Source organism: Pristiophorus japonicus, chromosome 4, assembly GCF_044704955.1.
Source record: "Pristiophorus japonicus isolate sPriJap1 chromosome 4, sPriJap1.hap1, whole genome shotgun sequence".
NCBI lineage: Eukaryota > Metazoa > Chordata > Chondrichthyes > Pristiophoridae > Pristiophorus > Pristiophorus japonicus.
In genome coordinates, this window is record NC_091980.1 from 276,117,412 (window position 1) to 276,142,650 (window position 25,239).

Consider the following 25,239-nt stretch of genomic DNA (forward strand, 5'->3'; position numbering starts at 1 on the left):
GGTGTCGACCCTTGTGAGTTTTGGTCTGTCTCTTTTATGCGGCCACAGTTGTTCAAATTGTTGAGCGCCCATGTGAGATTGACTCGCTCCCGTATCCAACTCCATGTTGACAGATATCCCGTTGAGTAGGACCCTCATCATTATAGGAGGCATCCTGTTGTAGGAGCAGCGGCCATTGATCGTGTTGACCCGCTGTACACCGGTGTCCCGGGTACTGTCCCCACCATCTTCTGGTCTGCTTTCCGACCCATCTGATTCGTATACCAGCTGAGCTGCCGTTTCTTTGCACATGCGGGCCAAATGCCCTGTATATTCACAATTTCTGCAAACAGCCTGCTGAAATCGACATTCCCTTGACGAGTGCCCACTCCCACACACCCAGCACAGACCTGTTCCATTGTTCAAGGTGTTCCCAAAGAATGAGCTGCGTCTGGTTGATCTCTCTTGAGCTTCTCTCAGTTTGTAGTTGATTGCTTACATTGTGGGTTGATGAGGTGTGAACAGCCATTCCTGTGGCCCTTGATGGCTTCTGCCTGCTGTCGAGAACCTGTGCTCCCGGTTTTGTCTGTGTGGGGGGGTAGCAGCTTGTTTGGTGCTGTGAACTTCTTGTTCCAATATTTCGTTAGTTGTCGTACCTGCATTGTAAATCAACCTCGTTTCTTCTTCCCCTACCAAGAATGTCTGTGCAACCAGTGCTGCTGCTTCTAACATCAGGTTCTTGGTCTCTATGAGCTTTTGGAATATGCCTGCGTGGCCTATTCCTTCAATGAAAAAGTCTCTCAGCATTTCTCTTCTCAGTTCATCGGAGAACTCACATAAACTAGCCAACCTCCGAAGTTCCACCACGAAGTCGGGTATGCTCTGGCCCACACACCGTCTGTAGTTGTAGAACCTGTGTCTGGACATATCTAGGCTGCTCGCTGGCTTCAGATGGTCTCTTACCAGTGTGCTCAATTCTTCAAACGACTTGCTTGCTGGTTTTTTGGGTGCCAACAGATCCTTCATTAAAGCGTATGTTTTCGAGCCACAGCTGGTCAAGAGATGGGCTCTTTTCTTGTCTGCCTTATCGTCGCATAACCAGTCTTTGGTTACAAAGCTTTGCTGGAGCCTTTCTATAAAGTCCTCCGAATTGTCTCCCACATTGTACTTTTCATCTGATCTGTTGTTCACGATTCTGTGGATTCTGTAATCCCGTAACTCGTCGCCACTGTAAAGTCCTGTCCCCTCAGTACAGATTCACACGAGGCATGTAGTGAAGTCAAGGTCACTCTGGAGCTGCACCTTTATTTCACAGCTCTGGAATGCTGCACTTGCCTGGGACCTGTGCTTATATACCTGTCTCTTGCAAGTGCACCCCTGGTGGTAAGATATGCTGGTGGTTACAGGTCATATCTTATTACAGTCATGTATAGCATGTTAGGATACAGTTATAGATAATAATGTAAGATACATGACAAAGACAAAGAGGAAGAGCCACTGATCCTGGAGCCAGTGGAGGTGGAGACGGAGGAGGATATACCAGTTCCATCTGGGCCAGCTGGATCATTCTCCACCACCGTGTCTATATTCAAGGGATTCCTCCATGCCTCCTGTGATTCTGCGGGACCAAGCGTTGTGCAGCAACACACACCCAGCATTGCAGCGCCTTTGCCACAGCGACAGAGGTCGGTGCAGTAAAGGTCGTTGCTGCAAGATAGATAGGCGAGCACCAGGACCATGTGTGTCTGTCACAGGCCAGTGTCGACATAGGTCGAGAGCTGCTCGAGACCATGGCTATGATAGCCGGAAACATCGCGGCGCCATCAGAATGACAGTCAGAGGATATGTCGCGCCTGATCACCGCAATGGACCGCTAACTCTGTCGATGCCATGCGGCAATCGACGGGATCGGGACATGGCGCGGAATCCCCCCATGCCATAGTAGTCAGGTCGACAGCACCTGAGGGTGGGGAGCTGCCAGCAGCTTCCAGCCCTGAAGCCGTGCTTTCCAGATCACAAGCTTCTCCTGAGACCCCATTCATTACGCCTGCAATGTCTGACCCCCAACAACAGCAACAGCACTCGGGGTGCAGTGCTGCATGCCGACTTGGTACCACCACGAGGAGGTCCAGGCTCAGGGGCGATGGGAAAGGGAAGGGCGGGAGTAAGAAAGGAGAGTATAGTCCCAAGGGTTGTGGAGCACGCGGTCGAGGTTGACGACAGTAAAGGATCTTTTGTTGTAGTTGTTGATTTAAAATAATTGAAGTTTGATTTTTAAAAGTTTATTTCAAGTTGTAAAAGTTTTGTTAAAGTTGTTATTAAAGTTGTTACCTTTGTTCAAATGTAGTTATAAGTTTTACAAAGTTTTCAAATTGTTGTATATTTAACATTTTTTTACATTAACATTTGAATTAAATTTAAGCACTCTTGTACAGTATCAAACTTTTGGGGTAACAGTCATCAGGGTCCCAAAATGCAGCTCTCCACATTCAAACAAAGCGTTCATTTATGAACTGCTGACGTAACAATTTTGCAGTGGCATACACTCCGTGTGCCCTCCGCTGTGGTGTTGAGGGGGAGGTGGTGTCATGGGTTCATCTGGAATCCCCTCCTCATCCTCCTCCCCCTCATTTTCCACTTCTTCCTCCTCCATCTCCTGCACTCTCTCCTCAGGGAGTCCCGCAATCCCCTGTGGCAATTCCTGTCCCCGCACGAATGCTACATTATGCAACATGCAGCACACCACTGTGAACTGAGCAACCGGCTCAGGGTGGTATTGCAGCCTGCCTCCCGAGTGGTCCAAGCATCGAAAGCACTGCTTCAGCACTCCAATTGTCTTTTCGATAATTATGTGTGGCTATATGGCTCTTATTATATCGTTGCTCAGCTTCTGTCTGAGGGTTTCGTGGGGGGGGCGGGGGGAGGGGTCAAGAGCCAGGTGGCGAGGCCGTACCCTTTGTTGCCCAGCATTCAGCATTTACCTTGTGGCTCAGACTTCAACAGGTCAGATACAGTGCTCTCACGCAAGATGTGCGCCTCATGGATGCTCCCTGGAAAGTTGGCATTCACTGCCATTATGCGCTGTGTATAGTCGCAGACGAGCTGCATGTTGAGGGAGTGAAATCCCTTACGGTTTCAGTACACCTCCGCCTCCTGTAATGGTGCTCGCAGGGCAATATGGGTACAGTCAACAGCACCCTGCACTTTGGGGAAGCTGGCAATGTGTGCAAATCCCAACGCCCTCTCATTCTCTGCCTCCCTGGTCAATGGGAAGTTTATAAATTCCATCTGGCGTGCATACAGTGCTTCGGTTACCTGTCGAATGCAGAGATTAGTAGCATACTGAGAAATACAGCATATGTCCCCAGCTGAAGCCTGAAAAGAGCCGGATGCATAAAAGGAAAGTGCCGCAGTCACCTTCATCTCGACAGAGAGTGCAGTAATGTTGGTGGTACTGGACTGCAGGTCTGCCTTAATGAGCTGGAAAATCTCATTGTTCACCTCTTTTTGGAAGCACAGCCTTCGAACGCACTGTCGATCGGTCAGGTCCAAGTTTGAACGCTTCTCCCTGAAAATCCTTTGGGGTAAGGTCTCCTCCTCCTCATCAGTCTGCGACCTCCTCCACTACCCTGATAATTCTGATCAATAAACCTTCTCCCATCTGGATCCTGCATTAGACAAGTAGTCAGCAATACAGGCTGAGATAGTACAGGCCCCATTCTTTTTAAATCTCCAGAAGATATTTCAATGAAAAAAAATAACTAAAATGCCTTTGATCTTAGTAATGTACTCAGTACCAATAAAAATACCTTTCCCACTGTAAATCCCACTGTAAAGTCACTGTTCACCTCAGAAATACTGAGGTGCTGCTTTTACTTACTGTTCCCGATTTCAAAATGGTGGCTCCGAGCACTACTGCCCATTCCTGCCCACTTAAGATCGAGTAAAACCACCTTCTCCAGAATGGTATGCAACTCTGGTGGTATGTCAGCGGTATGTCATGAAAATTGCACTTTTTGGGCGGTATGCGTGCGGTTCTGCATGGGCGGATAACGCTCGGCGGTATATCAATGATGAATATTCCGCCGAGCAGTGCGTGTTTTTTGACCAAACTTGCATTTTTGAGCGGTATGCGGGCGGTATGTCGATGAATTTTGGGTGCGATATATTTACTTTTCAACCCCTCAGTAAAGCTGCATGAGAAGTTTTCTATGTTAAAAGCTGTATATAAATGAAAGGGGATATTCATGAAATATGTTCTTAAATGGGCAGATGTACTGAACATTTTCTCTTTGGAGTTGCTCGATTGATATTCTGCTTTGAAGAGAAAGAATGAAGATTGTATTAAAATTACTCAAATTTCGATGACTGCCTTTTAAATATATCTTTCAAAATAAACTTTATTTGTGTGCCGTATTCAAATAAAGGTCAGATACTTATTTTTCACAATATAGCACATGATAGCTTGATTGCAGAGCCTGGAACACAAGCAGATTTTGTGGGCTAGCATTAGTTATGAACATAACAAAAACCTGTCTCGGGAAAAGTCAGCGAGCACGCTCGTTTGTGCCGAGAAAAATAATTACTCTGAATCAAGGTTTGCTTATTGCAAGTCATTATTAACAAACTGCGTTGTCAGATATTCTGAAATTGATCATTTAACTTCCTTCCCTTTCAATTAAAATACGTTTAATTAATGTAGACTATTAGCCAGTTTATATTGAACACAGATGTTTGTCAAGTGAGACAAGCATCACCAACGTGCCTTCAGACTCTGCTTAGGTTAGCTGTGTAGGCAGCTTTGGGTAGTAATGCGTTCAACATTTTGACACTCCGCATAACAAATTCCCATCAAACTGACACGTCTTACTGTGTGGGCAAGAAATAAACAGGCTGCGAGTGCAGGTCAGGCATCACAACTGATAACTCAGCAATAAATAAACATTGCTATGCTGGTAATTTAAGATATTTCAGAAAGACATGAAATCAAAGTCAGAAAGATTTATAAGGGATAATTATTTCCAAAGATGATAATTTAATGACATACATTGGGGAAAGATTTTGGGTGTACGCCATGTATAAGGAAATCGTAAACCTGTTTATAAAGAGTAAGTTTAGGATTTTATTATACATCGCACACAGGGGAACCGTTCCTCCTTTTATCCATACATATTCAACAAAATGATGAGGTGTTCTTCAGATGAGTCATAAAATTTATCTCCTCAACCATGCTTTCTGTCTCCTGTCCTGTTCCCACCAATTTCCTTTCCTCCTTGTTACCCGACCACTTCCTTTACCTATCCTTGAAAAAAACCTGTGATGCTTCTTTTTAAACAAAGCAGAGCTGTGTAAATATAAGTAGGTTTTTGCTGATGTATTCACACATTATTTCTTGGATTTTTTTCTGTTTTTCTGACCCCGTGATAAATTTTTATTAACATTGCTTCGTTAACTAGTTGTGAACTCATTTATTGAGTTATAAACTGCTATAGATATAGGGATTGAAGTTCTTGTGACATCTTGCTAAGCAAGGGGCAAAATGGTCACATGACAAATCACAACTCTGTCCTAGTATACATGAATTATGCTAAAGTTAGCTAACCACGCTCTTCTAAGATTTATACCCAGGTTATGACTATTACCTTAAGTCCCAGTTATACATTAACACAACACTGGAAGCATTGCTGAGAGTGGTGCAAACAAACAAGTGTAGGATGTACTGTTGATTAGGCTGGTCTTGAATTAGGGAAGCAGAGTTATACATGAGCACTTAAATACAAACACAGAGCTCTATTCATCAGGCTGCAACAGGGAACATGGGAATACATTTTGGCTGTGGCTCAGGGGGTAGCGCTCTCACCTTTGAGTCAAAAGGTTGTGGGTTCGTCCCACTCCAGCAACTTGAGCACAAAATCTAGGCTGACACTCCAGTGCAGAACGGAGAGAGCGCTGCACCATCAGAGATGCCATCTTTCGGATGAGGCATTCAGGTACCTCAGGTGGATGTAAAAAATCCCATGGCACTATTCGAAGGCCAATATTTATCTCTCAATCAACATCACTAAAAACACAGATGAGCTGGCCATTATCATATTGCTGTTTGTGGGAGCTTGCTATGCACAAATTGGCTGCTGCATTTCCTGCATTACAACAGTGACTGCTTCAAAAAGTACTTCATTGGCTGTAAAGTGCTTTGGAGCATCCTGAGGTTGTGAAAGGCGCTACATAAATGCAAGTCTTTTTTTTAGAATTACATCTCTTTGAACAAGAACTGTCTAAAGTCTATGAAAAAAATCACAGTAGTGCTGAGCATTTCTGAGGTTGAGGTAAAGGCGTGTTGTTAGGGATTTGTCATGTATGTATTTTTGGGATCACTAGCCACGAGATGGCGTCACTGTTGGAGGCCATTGGGCTGCATGCACATGTGTGCAGCCCAAGTATAACAGGTCAGCCATTTTGTGTATTAGTCACTTTGGGCCTTAATAAAGCAGAGCCAAAGTCATACCTCTTGGAGTTAAACAGTACTCCGTCTAACAGTTATTGCATACACAACATTTGGCAATGAGGCAACAAGAACCTTTGCATGCAAAAATGAGCACAATTGGATTGTTAGAGTGATTTGTGGAAGGAGAAGGTTGGGCAGACTTTGTGAGCCGTTTGAGCCAGTTCTTCAAGGCCAACAAAATATAGGAGGTCTGCGATGCAGATCAGTGCCGGGCGGTGTTCCTCACAGTTTGTGGTCCAAAAATTATGATCTGATAAAGAATCTACTCCTGCCTGCGAGTCCAACAGAGAAGACGTATGAAGCATTGTGTAATTGGTACAGGACCATCTTAAGCCAGGCGAAGGCATCATCATCTCGAGATACAGATTTTACACGCACGTTCGCTCAGAGGGCCAGAATGCGGCGGAATTCGTTGCTGACCTGAGACGTCTAGCAGGACCATGTTAGTTCGGGGCTGTGTTGGCAGACATGCTGCGGGACTTCTTTGTAATCGGCATCAACCACAAGATGATCCTGCGTAAACTACTGGCGGTGGAGACGTTGGACTTGAACAGGGCCATCACGATCGCTCAGTCTTGCATGACGACAGATAGAAGTCTAAAGCAGATATCAGTGAAAAATTGAAACTCGTCAAGTACTGTAAATATGATTGATTCGGCGTTCTGCAGAGCGGCACATGGCAGGGCCTACCCGACTGCGTAAGCGAAACCTGTGGCTGCCCAAAGCCTGCCAGTGGGAATGCATCCGATTTCTCCGTGTTGGCATTGTGGGGAAATCACCGGCAGCAGCAGTGCCAATTTAAGCAATATAATTGCAAAGGCTGCCTGAGAGTGGGGCATCTCCAGTGCAAGTGTCCGCAGATGAGCAAGTGTGCTGCGACACACCACGTGGAGGATGATGGTCAGACTAGTGCGGATCCGGATACGCAATCCGAGATACCAGAGGAGGAAGTGTATGGACTGTACTAGTTCCTAACTAAGAGTAAACCAATAATGATCAACGTGAAATTTAATGGGGTGCCGGTATCGATGGAACTGGACACGGGGGCGAGTCAATCGATAATGAGCCAGAGGGCATTCGGTAAGCTGTGGGATACTAAGGCTATGAGGCCCAGGCTGAGTCCAGTTAATGCCAAGTTGCGTACGTACACTAAAGAACTCATAACGATGATTGGCAGTGCCACAATTAAAGTGTCGTATGACGGTGTGGTTCACTATAGATTGTCCCAGGCAATGGCCCAATGCTGTTCGACAGGAACTGGCTTGAAAAAATCAGATGCGATTGGAACGACATCAAGGCGTTGTCGTCAAAGATACATGTGTCCAAGTACTGAGCAAGTTCCCCTTGTTGTTCGAACCAAGCATCAGAAATTCAGGGGAGCCAAGGTGCAGATCCATGTGGACTCGGATGCAAGACCCGTCCATCATAAAGCTCGGGCAGTTCTGTATATGATGAGGGAGAAGGTTGAAATGAAACTGGACAGACTCCAGCGTGAAGGGATCATTATCACCGGTTGAATTCAATGAATGGGCCAGCCCCATTTTTCATGTGCTGAAAAGTGATGGCGCAGTCAGAATCTGCGGAGACGACAAGGCTACGATCAACAGGATTTCGAAACTGTATCAGTATCCGTTACCGAAGGCTGATGACTTGTTTGCGACGCTAGCCAAGGGGAAGTCGTTCGCCAAACTGGACTTGACGCAGCCTACATGACACAGAAGCTGGTTGAGAGGTCGAAGAGACTTACGTGCATTAACACACATAAAGGACTGTTTATTTATCACAGGTGCCCTTTTGGAATTCGCTCGGCTGTAGCAATATTTCAGAGGAACATGCAGAGTCTACTGAAGTCCATTCCCAGAACCATCGTGTTCCCAGATGACATCCTGATCACAGGTCATGACTCCGAGGAACATCTGAACAACCTGGAAGAGGTTCTACATTGTCTGGACAAAGTGGGACTCGGACTGAAACGCTTGAAATGCATCCTCATGGCACCAGAGGTCGAATTCCTGGGGAGGAAAATTGCTGCTGACGGCATCAGGCCCACGGACACGAAAACCAAGGCCATCAAGAATGCAGCCAAGCCACAGAATGTGATGGAGCTGCATTCGTTCCTGGGTCTACTCAACTACATTGGTAACTTCCTAACTAAATTGAGCACTTTATTAGAACCACTGCACATGCCGCGAAGAAAAGGCGATAACTCAGTGTGGGGTGCATCTCGAGACAGAGCTTTTGAGAAAGCCACTAATCTGCTTTGCTCTAACAAGCTGCTGGTACATTATGACCCATGTAAACGTTTAGTATTGGCCTGTGATGTTTTGTCATATGGAATTGGTTGCGTACTCCAACAAGCTAATGAGCCGGGTAAACTTCAACCAGTCGCGTATGCTTCAAAAAGTTTATCTAAAGCGGAAAGAGCCTACAGCATGGTAGAGAAAGAAGCATTAGCCTGTGTGTATGGGGTTAAAAAGATACATCAGTACCTGTTTGAACTAGAGACAGATCACAAGCCGCTCATTTCACTGTTCTCTGAAAACAAAGGTATCAATACCAATACTTCATCCTGCATCCAGAGATGGGCGCTGACATTATCTGATTATGATTATGTCATTCACCATAGACCTGGCACCAAGAATTGTGCTGATGCTTTGAGCCGTCTGCCGTTGCCCACACCGGAGATGGAAACACCACAACTGACGGACCCATTGTTAGTTCTGGATGCTTTTGAGAGTGAAGGAACCCCTGTCACGGCTCAACAAGTTAAGACCTTGACCAGCCAGGACCCAATTTTATCGGTGGTGAAGAGTTGCATCCTTAAAGATGATTGGTCTGCCATACCCAAGCAAATGTGCAAGGAGGCCAAACCTTACATTCGTCGCAAAGACGAACTGTCTGTTCAGTCGGATTGTATACTGTGGGGCAATCGTGTTGTTATGCCCAAGAAAGGGAGAGAGAAATTTGTACGTGAGCTACATAACACACATCCGGCATTGTAATGATGAAAGCCATCGCCAGGTCTCATGTATGGTGGCCGGGAATTGACTCTGAGCTGGAATCATGTGTGCATCAGTGCAACACTTGCATGCAACTCAGCAAAGTACCAGTGGAATCGCCGCTGAGTCTGTGGTCGTGGCCGTCCAAACCATGGTCCAGGATCCACATAGACTTTGCAGGTCCCTTTAGTTGTGGTGGATGCATATTCGAAGTGGATAGAGTGTATAATCATGTCATCCGGCACATCCACAGCTACCATTGAGAATCTCAGTGTCATGTTCGCGACACATGGTCTGCCTGACATCGTTGTTAGCGACAACGGATCGTGCTTCACCAGTCAGGAGTTTCAAGAGTTCATGAAACTTAATGGTATCAAACATGTCAGGTCAGCACCATTCAAATCTGCATCCAATGGGCAAGCAGAACGTTCTCTTCAAATCATAAAGCAGAGTATGAAGCGAGTAACCCAAGGGTCACTGCAGACCCACCTGTCATGCATACTGCTTAGTTACTGGACAAGACCACACAAGCTTACCGGGGTCTCGCCTGCTGAACTAATGATGAAGAGAGGTCTTAAGACCAAGCTATCTCTTGTGCACCCTGACTTGAATAATCATGTTGAATATAGAAAACAAAGTCAGCAAGGGTATCACAATCGCGCAGCTGTGTCACACGATATTTTTGTAAATAAACATAAGAACATAAGATTTAGGAACAGGAGTAGGCCATCTAGCCCCTCGAGCCTGCTCCGCCATTCAACAAGATCATGGCTGATCTGGCCGTGGACTCAGCTCCACTTACCCGCCTGCTCCCCATAACTCTTAATTCCCTTATTGGTTAAAAATCTATCTATCTGTGACTTGAATACATTCAATGAGTTAGCCTCAACTGCTTCCTTGGGCAGAGAATTCCACAGATTCACAACCCTCTGGGAGAAGAAATTCCCTCTCAACTCGGTTTTAAATTGGCTCCCCCGTATTTTGAGGCTGTGCCCCCTAGTTCTAGTCTCCCCGACCAGTGGAAACAACCTCTCTGCCTCTATCTTGTCTATCCCTTTCATGATTTTAAATGTTTCTATAAGATCACCCCTCATCCTTCTGAACTCCCAACGAGTAAAGACCCAGTCTACTCAATCTAACATCATAAGGTAACCCCCTCATCTCCGGAATCAGCCTAGTGAATCGTCTCTGTACCCCCTCCAAAGCTAGTATATCCTTCCTTAAGTAAGGTGACCAAAACTGCACGCAGTACTCCAGGTGCGGCCTCACCAATACCCTATACAGTTGCAGAAGGACCTCCCTGCTTTTGTACTCCATCCCCCTCGCAATGAAGGCCAACATTCCATTCGCCTTCCTGATTACCTGCTGCACCTGCAAACTAACTTTTTGGGATTCATGCACAAGGACCCCCAGGTCCCTCTGCACCGCAGCATGTTGTAATTTCTCCTCATTCAAATAATATTCCCTTTTACTGTTTTTTTTTCCAAGGTGGATGACCTCACATTTTCCAACATTGTATTCCATCTGCCAAACCTTAGCCCATTCGCTTAACCTATCTAAATCTCTTTGCAGCCTCTCTGTGTCCTCTACACAACCCGCTTTCCCACTAATCTTTGTGTCATCTGCAAATTTTGTTACACTACACTCTGTCCCCTCTTCCAGGTCATCTATGTATATTGTAAACAGTTGTGGTCCCAGCACCGATCCCTGTGGCACACCACTAACCACCGATTTCCAACCTGAAAAGGACCCATTTATCCCGACTCTCTGCTTTCTGTTAACCAGCCAATTCTCTATCCATGCTAATACATTTCCTCTGACTCCGCGTACCTTTATCTTCTGCAGTAACCTTTTGTGTGGCACCTTATCGAATGCCTTTTGGAAATCTAAATACACCACATCCATCGGTACACCTCTATCCACCATGCTCATTATATCCTCAAAGAATTCCAGTAAATTAGTTAAACATGATTTCCCCTTCATGAATCCATGTTGCGTCTGCTTGATTGCACTATTCCTATCTAGATGTCCCACTATTTCTTCCTTAATGATAGCTTCAAGCATTTTCCCCACTACAGATGTTAAACTAACCGGCCTATAGTTACCTGCCTTTTGTCTGCCCCCTTTTTTAAACAGAGGCGTTACATTAGCTGCTTTCCAATCCACTGGTACCTCCCCAGAGTCCAGAGAATTTTTGTAGATTATAACGAATGCATCTGCTATAACTTCCGCCATCTCTTTTAATACCCTGAGATGCATTTCATCAGGACCAGGGGACTTGTCTACCTTGAGTCCCACTAGCCTGTCCAGCACTACCCCCCTAGTGATAGTGTTTGTCTCAAGGTCCTCCCTTCCCACATTCCCGTGACCAGCAATTTTTGGCATGGTTTTTGTGTCTTCCACTGTAAAGATCGAAGCAAAATAATTGTTTAAGGTCTCAGCCATTTCCACATTTCCCATTATTAAATCCCCCTTCTCATCTTCTAAGGGACCATCATTTACTTTAGTCACTCTCTTCCGTTTTATATATCTGTAAAAGCTTTTACTATCTGTTTTTATGTTTTGCGCCAGTTTACTTTCGTAATCTATCTTTACTTTCTTTATTGCTTTCTTAGTCATTCTTTGCTGTCGTTTAAAATGTTCCCAATCTTCTAGTTTCCCACTAACCTTGGCCACCTTATACGCATTGGCCACTAACCTTGGCCACCTTAAACGCATTGGTGTATATGTTCTCAATTATGGGCAGCGTCCCAAGTGGATCGCTGGTACTGTCATGGCCAAGGAGGGCAACAGAGTATTTATTGTCAAGCTCAAAAATGGGCAAACATGCAGGAAACATATGGATCAGATAAAGCTGCGGCACACAGATGAACCGGAACAGTCAGAGGAAGAGACAATCGACGACCAACCAACCTACCCCCAGTCATCTGAGGACTCAGTGGTCATCAGTGAATCGGGACTTCCAATCACTGACATGTTCAATGAAAATGGACTTTCAATCCCTGACATGGCCATTACCACTCCCACCAGGTCAGCCAACTAGCCACCAATCACAACAGACTCTGAACACTCATCCAAGGCTGGTATTGAACTGAGACAGTCAACCTGGGAGCATAAAACACCGGACTGTCTCAATTTGTAAAAGACTATGTTAATATCTCAGAGGAGGGTATTGTCATGTCTGTACTTTTGGGATCACTAGCCGCTTGGGTATGTGCAGCCCAAGTATAAAAGGCCAGCCATTTTGTATATTAGTCACTTTGGGCCTTAATAAAGCAGAACCACGGTCATATCTCTTGGAGTTATACAGTACTCAATCTAACAGTTATTGCATACACAACAGGATAGTATTGAAAGTACTGTATTGAAAAATATTTACAGTCCATCACTGTCATAGATGCTGTTGAATTTGGGACCAATGCACAAAAATTCCTGATGACACAGCATTTTAGACAGAGGGACAGGCTGATAAAAGAGAGAGCCTGCTCCAACATGACAATATAGTGACCCAACCTAACAACTCCAAAGGCAAAGTACAATAACTTGTGTGCACTGCTGCCTCTCCCATAGCCATATTGATAATGATGCGTGCAACACCGTTATACCAATATACACAACTCTGTTGGCAGAATCACTGTATCAGTGTATTGCTGCTGCAAATACTGCTAAGCAAAATGTGTAAGTCACCAATATGTAACAAGTATACATTTTTTAAAATAAATATTTCAAAATGTACTTGTTAATCTAAACTTTCTGGAAACAGAACGATTCACGATTCAACATACGTGTATGTGCTTTCAGTCCCATTTCTACTTAGTATAAATTCTGATTTTATTAACGAATTGCAGATTGCAGAGTTCAATTTGTCTCATCATAATATCTCTTATTATTAGCCGCTTCTAGATGGATATGTCAAGACATAAACAATAAAATTATAAAAAGTCTTACTCATACATAATGATAAATTCAGTTATGTGAAATTTAATTTTTGCTGTATAACCCTCTCACTAAAGATAATGCAAGCATACTGTGGCCACATACTTTGAATTGATAAGGCTGCTTTCTTGGCTAGTTTATCCATTGTCTGTGTCAGTGATTAGATTATTTATGTCTAAACTGATTAGCAATTGACTGATATTAAGCAATAGTCTAAGAGACAGCACAATAGGTTAGTTTAATGTGTTAACGCTTTAGTCTCTCTCTCGGATTTTTAGTTTCTGGTACGTTCTTATTACATTCTTACATATTGTCAGACTTGTGAAATACTTTAATTTCGGGAAATAAAACTATATATTATAAAGGATTATTTTTGCATCAATTTCGAATAGATAGATTCTAGAAAATCCAATAAATAGGTTCCTCACAAAGGTAGATTGTAACATCATTCCTTTTGCTGCAGTCAGGATGACTAGAGCATCAAGGACATGTGTGGTGGAGGGAGATATTAATTGCGGAAATAGTTAAAATTATAGTCGCTGAGATCTGATTATTTTTCCATTGACAGCAGGCAAAAGTTGAGTTACAGTCTGTGGTAACTAAATTCTCCACCCACGTTTCAGTGCTGCCATGGGGAAAAAAAATAGATTTATGATCCGTAATGTTATTTCTAATGACAAAAGTGGTGGTAAACACACTACCTGTTGTCATGGGCAAACTCATATCCCAGGAACTGGCCGAATTAATAAGAAAATAAAAGAGATTGGAATGACAAATACAAAAGCAAAATGTTGCGGATGCTAGAAATCTGGAATATAAACAGAAAATGCTGGAAATACTCAGCAGATCAGGCAGCATCTGTGGAGAGACACACCGAGTTAATCTTTCAGGTCGATGAACTTTCGTCAGAACTGACGAAAGGTCATCAACCTTGTTATGTATGCATGCTTGTATTGTTATATGATGTCTGCAACACCGAATGTACCTTCACCCTGTACACACCTTACCTGTACACCTGCTGGAGACCTAAGGGTTACCTGCACACTGCAGGTAACCCAGTATAAAAGGGAGCTCACCTCTTGGTGTCCTGACTCTAGGAACTGCAAATAAAGGATTACAGTCTTCACAGTTTAAGTACCATACCCCTGCCTCGTGGAGTCATTAACAAGGTGCCTACATACATAATAACTGGCGACGAGGTCACGAACTACACGCACAACATGTCGAATCTCAGTAACTTTCAACAATTTACCGATGGGGAAGATTGGGACATTTCTTTATAGCCAACGACCTGGATGGGGACACACCGGCTACACTACCGAACAAGCGCAGGGCCATCCTGCATAGCAGTTGTGGGCCCACCATCCATTGTTTCGTCAGGGACTTGCTAGCCCCAGAGAAGACAACAACCAAGAGCTATGAGGAACTTATAGCACTAATACAAGAGCAACTAAAACCAAAAGAAAGCATCCTCACGGCCAGGTACCGGTTCTACACTCACCGGCGACCCGAAGGCCAAGAAATTGCTAAGTAAGAAGATTGGCTGCAACATGTGATTCTGGCGACCACCTTAACGAAGCTCTAAGGGACATATTTGTTATCAGAATCAGCCACAAGGTCCTCCTCCACAAATTAATCTCTGCGGACATCACAGTCACCCTGCAGAAGGTAATTAAAGTGAGCCAGGCCTACATGATTTCGATCGGCGACTCCAGGCAAATATTGACCCAGGACTCTAAACTGACGAACGCAGTGCACCAAATGGCTACTTCTAAAGGCAGAAATGCTGCCCCCGTGCTGGTGCTGTGGAGGAAACCACAGGGCCCACCAGTGCTGCTACAAAGACTATACCTGTAAAGGCTGCAAAGAGAAAGGGCACCTTCAGAGAATGGCAAAGAAAACACTTTACTCACCGCATCACTGAAGAGTTGGCTGATCACTGGGGCTCTGACACAGATGAAGATGAAGCTGCTCAATCCCTGGAAGAAGAGTACGGAATTTATACCTGCTCCACCGAAAGTTCCCCATGGACAATGGAAGTAGGCATCGAGGGAGATCCAGTTTCAATGGAGATCGACACGGGGCGAGCCAGTCTTTGATGAGCCAGACGACCTTTGAAAAACTTTGGATCAATCCCACTGTAATGTCTGTAAGCTTATAATGTTTGTAGTACCACACTGTGGATGTGGACGTATTGTGTACTGCAACTGCAGAGTTAATAAATAAACAGAACCAGACAGATTCCGGAGGCTTCCGAGAGAGCTGCCTGCCATGTTAGGAGCTGTGTGTGCTGTGCTCTATGAAGATATCACATTAGGCGACGAGATGGGATTTTTAAGATGATTTAAAGCTTAAATTTTGTTGGTGAAGGATTCAGCCAGCTGACAGAGAGACTTTGGAAGTTTCTATCTTTGGAAAAAGCTACAAAAATCCGAGGTAAAATACAGCACACGATATGAACAGCTAGAGATTAAAATGACAGATGTAATCGGACATTTGGGGGAATATAGACACGACCGGGAACGTTTTAAAGTGTATGTGGATCGGCTAGAAATGTATTTCACTGCAAATAACATAATTGAAATTCCAGACAATGCAGTTCAGAACCGGGCTGTGTTGGAATGTAAGAAAGCGATCTTCTTATCGGAGCAGGTCCGGCATTGTACGAAACCCTTGTAAATCTGCTTGTGCCTGATGAGCCAAAGGACACAACACTTAAAGAGATTTTAACGAAGCTGGAGCAGCACTATAACCCCAAGCCGTTAGAAATTGCTGAAAGCTATCGTTTTGGGATTCATAATCAAAAGACTGATGAAAATATCAGTGATTACATCGAAGCATTAAAAAAGCTATTGATGCACTGTAATTTTGGAAACTTTCAAAATCGAGCATTACGGGATCGTTTTGTTTGTGGGGTGAAAAATTATGCGATCAGAAGGAAGTTATTGACGATGGATGACTTGACTTTTGAGATTGCTTGTCAGACAACGAGGTCGATGGGTGTGGCTGAACAATATTCCCGAGAATTAAATAATAATTATGGTCGTCAGTCAATAGAGGTAAATCACCTGCAGATTCAAAGTAAAAGATGGTGGGGGCCCAAAATCTCAGAAACTGGACATTCTAACAGGGCGTCGAAGTCGTTCTATAGATGCCTGGGACAACACATTGCTCAAATTATCCATACGTGAAGGAAGAGTGTTTCTTCTGCAGGAAGACTGGGCATCTTGCAAAGGTATGCCGACTGAAGGGTAAACCAGTTTTTAAAGCTATGAGTCCAGCGTTCAAAGCTATGAGTAGAAATCCCAAGAGACTACATACAGTACGAGGAGATGTTAGAGTTACACGTCATCAGGAGCACGAGGTTAACGGACAGCAATTCGGAAAGCATCAAAATCCACAGATGTTGCGGGATTCAAGATACCAATGGAAATTGACATGGGTGCATCCGTGAGTGTAGTACCGGAGTCGCTGTACCTCGACAAATTGCGTGATTTCTAACTGGAGAAATCCAAGATAGAGCTGCGAGGCTACTCGGGAGAGAAAATTCCTGTGGTAGGTCGTATCTCCGTACCGGTGAAAAATAAAGATCAATTTCAGAACTTGCCTCTAATAGTAGTGCAAGGAGACAAGCCTGTCTTACTAGGAAGGAATTGGTTGAGCTCACTGAAGCTGGATTGGAGTGAGATTTTCTGTGTGGAAGCGAGATTTTCATCAACGGATGAGGTTATCAAGAAGTATCCGAAGGTGTTCTGCGAAACGGGCAGGCCGATCCAAGGCTTCAAGGCGAGTGTCAGGGTACAGAAGGACGCTAGATCGGTTTACTACAAGCCACGTTCCGTACCATATGCACTCGAGGAGAAAGTTGAGCAAGAACTCAAAAGACTAAAGACTGAGAACATTATTTCTAAGATAGATCGATGTAATTGGGCTACACCCATTGTTGTTGTACCTAAGTCCGATGGAAAGGTAAGCTTGTATGGTGATTATAAAGTAACCATAAACTAGGTTCCAGAGGGTAATGTCCCCAATACATTGCCGAATATAGAAGATTTGTTCACAACACTGACAGGTGGTCAGATCTTCTCAAAACTGGATCTTACAAATGCCTACTTACAGCTTGAACTAGATGAGGAGTCCAAGTATGTTTGACTATAACTACTCATCTAGGCCTATATCAATTTAATAGGCTACCGTTTGGAGTGTCTTCCGCCTCTGCCATATTCCAAGGGGTGGTGAACCAGATTTTGCAAGGTATGGAAGGGGTAGTATGTTATTTGGATGACACATTAGTTTCAGCACCAAATAGGCAAATTCATCATAACATATTGAATGAAGTCCTCAAATGGCTAGAGAAGCACAGAGTATGTGTGACTGCTCGCAAGTGTGAGTCATTTAAAAACTCAGTGGAGTACTTAGGGTACAGAGTAGACAAAGATGGTTTACATCCAACCATGGAAAAATTGAATGCAATTAGAAATACACCCACTCCCAGAAATGTCTCTGAACTTCGTTCAGTCTTGGATCTTTTGAACTATTATGGAAAGCTCCTAACAAATTTGGCAACAGTATTACATTCACTGAATGAAGTTTTGAAAAAGCAGGTCCATTGGAAGTGGTCAAAAGAATGCGAAACAGCATTCAAGGAGTGCAAAAGCAAATTGGTAGAGAATACCATGTTAGTTCACTATGACATATCTAAGGAGATTAAGCTAGCATGTAATGCCTCTCCATATGGAGTTGGGGCAGTGATCTCTCATGTATCAAGTAGTGGGGAGGAGAGACCAATTGCTCTTGCTTCACGCACTCTCAGTGCCAGTGAGAGTAATTATGTGCAAATTGAAAGGGAAGCTTTGGCATTAAGTTTTGGGGTCAAGAAGTTTCACAAATACTTGTATGGTCGTAAGTTTAAAATCGTTACGGATCATAAGACCCTAACAGCAATCTTCCATCCAAAATCCCCAGTTCCAACATTAGCTGCAGCCCGAATGCAGAGATGGGCTTTGATTTTGTCAGCATATACATATGATATTGAATACAGATGATCAGCTGATCACAGTAATGCTGATGCAATGTCTAGATTGCCTTCCCCGTCATAAGTTACACCCGATAGGGAAGAAGTGTTTTATTTTTCATACATTGATGAACTGCCAGTCACAGTTGAAGAGATTGGTAGAGCAACCAAACGTGACCCAGTGATGTCAAAGGTGTATGATTATATTGCAAATGGATGGCCAAACCAGGTAACAGACAACGATATATGATCCATTCTTCATTCGTAGGAATGAATTATCAGTCGATAAAGATTGTATCATGTGGGGTGCAAGAGTGGTTATACCAAATAAATTCAGGTCCAAATTATTAGGGGACCTCCATGACCAGCACCTGGGAATGTGCTTGACCAAGGGTTTTGCACGCAGTTATTTATGGTGGCCAGGTCTTGATAAAGAAATATAGTACATCGTGAGTCAGTGTACGACATGTCAATCAGTAAGCAAGCAACCACCATCAGTACCATTACAGCCATGGACATGGCCTCCCAGGGTGAGGCAAAGGCTACATATTGATTTTGCTGAGTTAGAAGGACAACAATTGTTCATTGTAATTGAAGTGGGTTGAGGTGTTTCCAATGTGGAAAATAACAACAAGTAAAATATTGGACATTTTACAAAAATTATTTTCTTCATTTAGCCTCCCTGAAGAGATTGTTTCAGATAATGGACCACAATTTCGTTCAGAAGAATTTGCACAAATCATGAGCAAAAATGCCGTGAAAACATACCAAGGTTCCACCATACCACCCTGCTTCGAATGGTGCAGCAGAGCGCACTGTACAAATTGTAAAACGTGCCCTCATAAAACCAATGTTAGATCCAAATCCAAGGAAACGACAGTTGTCATTGGATCACAAATTGGCTACTTTTTTGATTACATATTGAAATACTCCTCATACAACTACTGGTAGAACACCAACAGAGTTGTTTCTCAAACAACAGCCATGAACCAGATTCTCATTGTTAAAGCCAAATTTGGCACAGTCCGTAGAAGAGACACAATTAAGACAGAAAGAGAATCATGATAGAGGTAGAGTGAAAGAGAGAAGTGTGAAATTAAACCAGAAGGTGAGAGTGAAGAACCATCACCATAAATGGTTAAAGTGGTTACCAGGAAGAGTGGTGAAGATATGTGGTCCTCGTACATATTTGGTAAAGATGTTTGATAATGGACAGATTAGGTTTGTTCATATTGATCATATTTTACCTTCAGACATGGAAGGAGTTGAAGGTGGGAATGATTCAATTATTTCTGACTCATCAGATAGTTTTGATACACCAGCAGCAAATCCTAAATCCAATGTACTGGAAACAAATCTAGGAGAGAATCAGAATGAAAGTCTGAGTCCGAGTCAGGAAAACAAAGAGCCTGAAGTTAGAGTGAGTTCAAATGAAAATCAAGAAAATTCCGTGGAGGAAAACATTCCCCAGGATGAGCCTTGAATGAGTTTAGATTCGACACCATGTTTGGAAGGTTCTGCTCGAGAGCGAAGGTATCCTCTTCGAAACAGAAAACAAGTGGTAAAGTTAAATTTGTAAATATGGAAAAAAAAATAAGTTTATATCCTGTGTTATGTATAAACATAAAAGTTATGTATGATGTTATAATAACTTCTTCATTAAGGAGGGAGAAGTGTAATGTCTGTAAGCTTGTAACGTTTGTAGCTCCACACTGTGGATGTGGACGTATTGTGTACTGCAACTGCAGAGTTAATAAATAAACAGAACCAGGCAGATTCCGGAGGCTTCCGAGAGAGCTGCCTGCCATATTAGGAGCTGTGTGTGCTATGCTCTGTGAAGATATCACACCCGCCAACCGACCAAAACTGTCCCCTATCCAAGCGAAGTTGCTCACCTCCACCAAAGGTAAAATCCCAATGGTTGGCAGTGTGGACGTCCAGGTCTCCCAGCGCGGCATGATGAACAAACTCCCCCTGTGGATCATTGCCGGCGATGGTCCAACACTGCTGAGAAGAAGTTGGATGAAGCAGGTCCAAGTCAGTCGACGTGACGACGGCCTCCGGGCTCCAGCAATCGGCATCCCACGCAGCTCCGAACATGGATCCATCGCTGCACCTAGTGATCCTACTGTCTAGCTTGACTGCGTGCCGACAACTTCACAACAACGTGGCGAGATCTCCAGAACCAAAAGTCCAAACTTCACCTTCCGGGCCGGGACAGGACTCCAAGAGACGAATATCATTGAGAAAAGTGGATTTCAGACGTCCATGGCCGAACCTGAGGAGGAAAAGATCACCTGGAGGAGCCTACCTGGAGGAGAATGAGAAGCTGGCGGCCGCACACGAGGAGAAGAACCTAAAATCAAAATGGCCACCACCAGACCACGAGGGGCAGCTTTGGAGGAGCGGCACGTGGCACCGAGCGGCAAACCGGATTGGAAGGCCCCCTTAAAGGAGACCGGTAACCCAAAGAATTTAAAGGGACAGTTTCAATCGAAGGTTGAGAAGGAATTTAAAGTTAAAAATTCAGTTAGCGATTGCAGGTATGATAATGTAACGAGGAATTGTGATGCTGGAATAACTGATGAGAAAAATGAAATGAATGCTTGTGTAAGTTAAGTTAAGAACAAGCTTGTAATGTCTGATGATTATGATAGAAAGTTCAAAATGACTAATGTAACCATGTATGGAGAGACCAGGATACAAGAAAGTGATGTAAATGCCGTAATTAACAATGTAAAGATAGTTAATAATGTAGACTCAACTATGTATGATCGGAGCCAATGTGTCATGTATACAGGTAGGAGACTGTTAAAGGACACTGGGTTCTACAGGGACAATGTAAATGCTAGAGGAATCCCCCCGTGGGAGACGCCCAGGTCCAGCGGGGGCTACCTGACCATGTAGCCTGGCCTTTTGGAACAAATGTGATGCTCCAGGAAGGGCTCACACACATCGAGTTGGAGCAGACCCACTACAGGGACAGCGGTCAATGGGCAGCACAGCCACCACCACTGGCAACTTGCCCCAGACTGACCCTACGCCCCAGACTGACCCTACACCCCATGGCCACCAGGGCCAACACCAGGAGCGAAAGGCCAGTGCCCTCCAGCTTTCCTGGCAAACCCTGGCATGACCAGACTCTCATCCCAAATGGAGGACAAGAAGCCCACACAGTCCTGTGGCCCTGCCCACCGCCACACACTTACTCACACCACAGAGTATGAACCCTAACCACTGCTGCACTGGCTACCGCACTGAGGGATCCCACAACAGTGACACCCACATGGTCTGTCTGTGAGGCGGGGGAAATGTATGAGGCCAGCCTCACGTACAGGGATCACACCTGGCACCCACACAACCCTCACCACAACCTTCCACAGCCCACAACTGATCACCTCCCCAGGTCATGGCAATAAGGACTTGAAAAATGCTTAGAGCGGAATGTTGTTATGTAAGCATGCTTGTATTGTTATATGATGTCTGCAACACTGAATGTACCTTCACCCTGTATATACCTTACCTGTATACCAGAGGGTGCTGCTGCTGGAGACCTAAGGGTCACCTGCACACTGCAGGTAACCCAGTATAAAAGGGAGCTCACCTCTTGGTGTCCTGACTCTAGGAGCTGCAAATAAAGGACTATAGTCTTCACAGTTTAAGTACCATACCCCTGCCTCGTGGAGTCATTAACAAGATGCCTAGATACATAATAAACCTGAAACGTTAACTCTGTTTCTCTCTCCACAGATGCTGCTGGAGATTGGAACAATTTGATCAAACTTTTCAGAAGATAATTGAAAGTGCAGAAATAGATGTGTTGCACTAAAAGTGCTAAAATGTTCATCAACCTTCATCAACTGTAATCTGTGTGCCTAACATAATATATTAAACATAGAGCAGAGACTTGGCTCTGGCTTGAAGGTTCACTTGACATCTTTAGTGTTAGAATATGATCAATACAAATCAGTATAGATTTACCAAGAGGAGATGCTGCCATCAGCGTAACTTTTAATGGCCATTTGCTCAAGAAGCAAGCAAGTTAACAGATAGGGACATTGCAGCTGATGTACACTTCAGCTTTCAAACATTGTTAGATAATATACTTCAGTTCTTGTGGTAAAGGTGAGAAATCCATGGAATTAAGAGGATAGTGAAGTGTATCCAAAAATATACAAGGAATAGAAGACACCAATAATTACAAACAGGAATTGTTGCAATGGAGGGAAATGGCTGGTGAGGTTCCCCAGGATTGCTCCTTAAATACTTACCAAAGTGGCGTTAGGTAGGAGGCTGAAGGCAGAATGTATATTTTTGCTGATGACAAATAATTGTGTGGGTTGGAAAAATACTGGTTGCTGATATTAGTCAGAGAGATCTGGAGAGCTCCAGGAGCTGAGGTAATGATTGACAATGGTGTTTAATGTGGTTAAATGCAAAGTCATGCATACTGATGTTAATAACATTAATTTATATTATGAAATGAATCATTTTATATTTCAATACAGTACAGTGATAGGAAATGGGATTTCTCCTATCATTCCCTAGATAGTGCCATGATGTTAGGGCACATTTACTGCACATTGCAAGAACACCAGAAATTGTTTGAAACCATAGTTCTTGCATTTGCCCCTAGGTTACATGCACTTCTGTCTGGGCATAAGACAACAACTACAAAACGCTTAGGGAATGGGAACAGCTGCTGGTATAAAATTAAGACAAAGACAAGCTGTACCATGGCATGTAGTTAAAACAAATTGTGCTCATCAAGGTGAGGGATGTTAGTACTAGCGAATAGAATATCCTCTATCTCAGGCAACCATTATCATAACATTCCTAAATCAGGTATAGCATAACCAGATGCAGAATAAAGCTCCCTCTACTCTGCCCTAACAGTCTGCCTCAGCCCCAACCCGAGAAGAACAGCCCTAACTGCACCAGTGCGACACCTCTTCCATTCCCCATTCCAGCCATCCTGAGGCCTCTCCAAGTGAGATTTGCAGGGCTATGGAAAAGAGCAGGGGAGTGAGACAAATTGAATAGCTCTTTTAAAAAGCTGATACAGACAAGATGGGCCGAATGATCTCCTTCTTTGCTGCTGTATGATTCTATGATGAAACAAAAGCTACAACAGAATTCTGATAGGACTATCATTCTTTCTCACTCACACATACATACATATGCACAGCCTCACTGTTTCAAAAAATACTCATGGTTTGAAAACGCCCCCATAATCTCAAAATGATGCAAAGATAATCTTGATAATAAAACTTCTTGGAGGTGAAATTCATCTTTCACCTGTTCTGCATTACTGCCCAAGAGGAATGTTACACCCTTGCTGTCTGTTATGACTGTTGCTGCTCCATGACCATTCGCCCTGTAAGTTTATGGAATATATTGAACAAATAGCCTTTTACAATTGGTTTTCAGATGCAAGAAAACACATTGATAATAACCAGGCCCGGCTAAGATTGGTAAGAACTTACTCACATCCCTAAGGCTACATTTACCATCCAGCATAAAACTGAGGTAATATAATATTCATTTGCGAGATTTTATAGCTGATTGAGTAAAAGCAGCATGAGTGGTATGAGTTTGTGATCAAGATTATATCTGAATGGTTGCCGCAACAAACCCCCACAGGTACACAGCAGCACATTCATACACTGCACCTATTTCTTTATAAGCCACCACCTCCCTCAAGCTTACATACAATTACATAGAGTCGACAGCTAGCTTGACCCTAATTCAAAGTTATAAAAACTGCATTCTTGCTTCAGGCCCCTTCTTCTCTACATGCGACATTTGCCTACACAAAAACGTACACTTTGCATACGTACAGAACCAGAAATGACCTTTTATAAGGCAGCTTGTCTCATGGTCCAAATCTCTCTCTTTGCAGCAGCTTTTCTCCAGATTGTCTGTCACACCAGATCCCTCATAACAAAACATTTTGTCCCCTTCAGTAGCCGGTCTCATGGCAGTCTACAGTATACACCTCCTATAAGACCCATATTTGATGATCCCACACCAGTCTAAGGCACAAAACTATATCAGGGTAAGTTATGAGAAGTCCAAGCTCTTCTTTCAGTATAAGCTTTAAGAGTCTCTAAATTGTTTCATTTATAAATTTGGATATAAAATTGAAGGCAGAAAGTTATCCTCGTTGATGAAGAAGCAAGTGTCGGAAACGCTGAGTGCAGATTTTAATTCCCGGGCATAAAGCCAGGAACAGCCACCGAACTTACCACCAGGGCGTCTCCATGGGAGGCCAGTCCCATTTTACAACTTGGGACTCAGTAACATCCTGTTGGCCAGCTGCCCATCTGAAACAGGCATAATAGGGCAGATTGCTGACTGCCAACAGGTGAGGATCAGGCAGTAAGTTGGGGCTGGAGTGGAATGGAGTAGAGTGGAGAGGGCTTCAGCAGGGTTCCATGGGTGGGAAGGAGGTGACCCCGGACGACAGAGTGCCAGACTTTCCTTGTGGGTCCCAGGATGCTCCTGCTCCTCCTGGACCCACAAAGAAAAGTTTGTTGCTTACCCTGTTGGAGCTTCGGACAGTCTGGCAGGTTTCGCTGATCGAGACCAATCCGGCTATCTGTCATAATAGCCTTGGGGTCCTCCCTGAGTGAGTGAGCCCTGATTAGCATATATTAATGTGGCATCTGTCTGACTCAAGTGGACACCTCAACCGCTCGCAGTTAAAATCGCTGGTATTGGTGTTCTGCTCAGTTTCCACCAGTGGAGGGAGTAAAATTCCCACCTCTTCTGACTTAGTGGGGGTAAAGTTCAACTTCGGCAGA

The 25,239-nt window shown here is 44.0% G+C and overlaps 1 long non-coding RNA gene across 1 annotated transcript in view; it reads right to left on the reverse strand.

Annotated features, from left to right (window-relative positions):
- LOC139263439 (uncharacterized) overlaps positions 1 to 15,394 on the reverse strand; it is a 34,356-nt gene extending 18,962 nt beyond the window's left edge. The window contains exon 1 of the long non-coding RNA XR_011593148.1: positions 15,333 to 15,394. This is a non-coding gene — a long non-coding RNA (uncharacterized lncRNA). The remainder of the gene's footprint in view (positions 1 to 15,332) is intronic.
- Positions 15,395 to 25,239: the final 9,845 nt, after the last annotated feature.